Below are 2373 nucleotides of genomic sequence, written 5' to 3'. Positions count from 1 at the left end.
GCTATGTTCAGCGCGTAAAATGCAGTAATTTGGTCGTTTAAACGTCGAAATATCTCCAACGGGAAGGAAATTACGGTCATTTTTGGTCAAAATCGACGAATGATCGAGTTTTGCGAGTTGTTGGGCTTGGTGCGACGCTTAATACGGCGTGCGCTACGTTCTGCGCGTCAAATGCAGTAATTTGGGCGTTTATACGTCGAAATATCTCCAACGGGAAGGAAACTACGGTCATTTTTAGACAAAATCGACGAATGATCGAGTTTTGCGAGTTGTTGGGCTTGTTTCGACGCTTAGTACGGCGTGCGCTATGTTCTGCGCGTAAAATGCAGTAATTTGGGCGTTTAAACGTTGAAATATCTCAATCGGGAAGGAAATAACGGTCATTTTTGGACAAAATCGACGAATGATCGAGTTTTGCGAGTTGTTGGGCTTGTTGCGACGCTTAATACGGCGTGCGCTATGTTCTGCGCGTAAAATGCAGTAATTTGGGCGTTTATACGTCGAAATATCTCCAACGGGAAGGAAACTACGGTCATTTTTAGACAAAATCGACGAATGATCGAGTTTTGCGAGTTGTTGGGCTTGTTTCGACGCTTAGTACGGCGTGCGCTATGTTCAGCGCGTAAAATGCAGTAATTTGGTCGTTTAAACGTCGCAATATCTCCAACGGGAAGGAAATTACGGTCATTTTTGGTCAAAATCGACGAATGATCGAGTTTTGCGAGTTGTTGGGCTTGGTGCGACGCTTAATACGGCGTGCGCTACGTTCTGCGCGTCAAATGCAGTAATTTGGGCGTTTAAACGTCGAAATATCTCAATCGGGAAGGAAATAACGGTCATTTTTCGTTGAAATCGACAAATGATCGAGTTTCTCGAGTTGTCGTGCTTGTTTCGACGCTTAATACGGCGTGCGCTATGTTCTGCGCGTAAAATGCAGTAATTTGGTCGTTTAAACGTCGAAAAAGCTCCAACGGTATGGAAATTACGGTCATTTTTCGTTAAAATCGACGAATGATCGAGTTTTTCGAGTTGTCGGGCTTGTTTCGACGCTTTGTACGGCTTGCGCTATGTTCTGTGCGTAAAATGCAGTAATTTGGGCGTTTAAACGTCGAAATATCTCAATCGGGAAGGAAATTACGGTCATTTTTGGTCTAAATCGACGAATGATCGAGTTTTTCGAGTTGTCGGGCTTGTTTCGACGCTTTGTACGGGGTGCGCTATGTTCTGCGCGTAAAATGCAGTAATTTGGGCGTTTAAACGTCGAAATATCTCCAACGGGAAGGAAATTACGGTCATTTTTGGTCAAAATCGACGAATGATCGAGTTTTGTCAGTTGTTGGGCTTGTTGCGACGCTTAATACGGCGTGCGCTATGTTCTGCGCGTAAAATGCAGTAATTTGGGCGTTTAAACGTCGAAATATCTCCAACGGGAAGGAAATTACGGTCATTTTTGGTCAAAATCGACGAATGATCGAGTTTTGTCAGTTGTTGGGCTTGTTGCGACGCTTAATACGGCGTGCGCTATGTTCTGCGCGTAAAATGCAGTAATTTGGGCGTTTAAACGTCGAAATATCTCAATCGGGATGGAAATTACGGTCATTTTTCGTTAAAATCGACGAATGATCGAGTTTTTCGAGTTGTCGGGCTTGTTTCGACGCTTTGTACGGCGTGCGCTATGTTCTGCGCGTAAAATGCAGTAATTTGGGCGTTTAAACGTCGAAATATCTCCAACGGGAAGGAAATTACCGTCATTTTTCGTTAAAATCGACGAATGATCGAGTTTTGCGAGTTGTCGGCCTTGTTTAGACGCTTAGTACGGCGTGCGCTATGTTCAGCGCGTAAAATGCAGTAATTTGGTCGTTTAAACGTCGTAATATCTCCAACGGGAAGGAAATTACGGTCATTTTTTGTCAAAATCGACGAATGATCGAGTTTTGCGAGTTGTCGGGCTTGTTTCGACGCTTAATACGGCGTGCGCTATGTTCTGCGCGTCAAATGCAGTAATTTGGGCGTTTAAACGTCGGAATATCTCAATCGGGAAGGAAATAACGGTCATTTTTCGTTGAAATCGACAAATGATCGAGTTTCTTGAGTTGTCGGACTTGTTTCGACGCTTAATACGGCGTGCGCTACGTTCTGCGCGTCAAATGCAGTAATTTGGGCGTTTAAACGTCGGAATATCTCAATCGGGAAGGAAATAACGTTCATTTTTGGTTGAAATCGACAAATGATCGAGTTTCTCGAGTTGTCGGGCTTGTTTCGACGCTTAATACGGCGTGCGCTATGTTCTGCGCGTAAAATGCAGTAATTTGGTCGTTTAAACGTCGAAATATCTCCAACGGGAAGGAAATTACGGTCATTTTTCGTTTAAAT

This window comes from Bombus fervidus, chromosome 17 (genome assembly GCF_041682495.2).
Source record: "Bombus fervidus isolate BK054 chromosome 17, iyBomFerv1, whole genome shotgun sequence".
In the NCBI taxonomy this organism is placed as follows: Eukaryota; Metazoa; Arthropoda; class Insecta; order Hymenoptera; family Apidae; genus Bombus; species Bombus fervidus.
The sequence above is the reverse complement of the archived record's forward strand: the minus strand, read 5'-3'. Positions refer to the sequence as shown.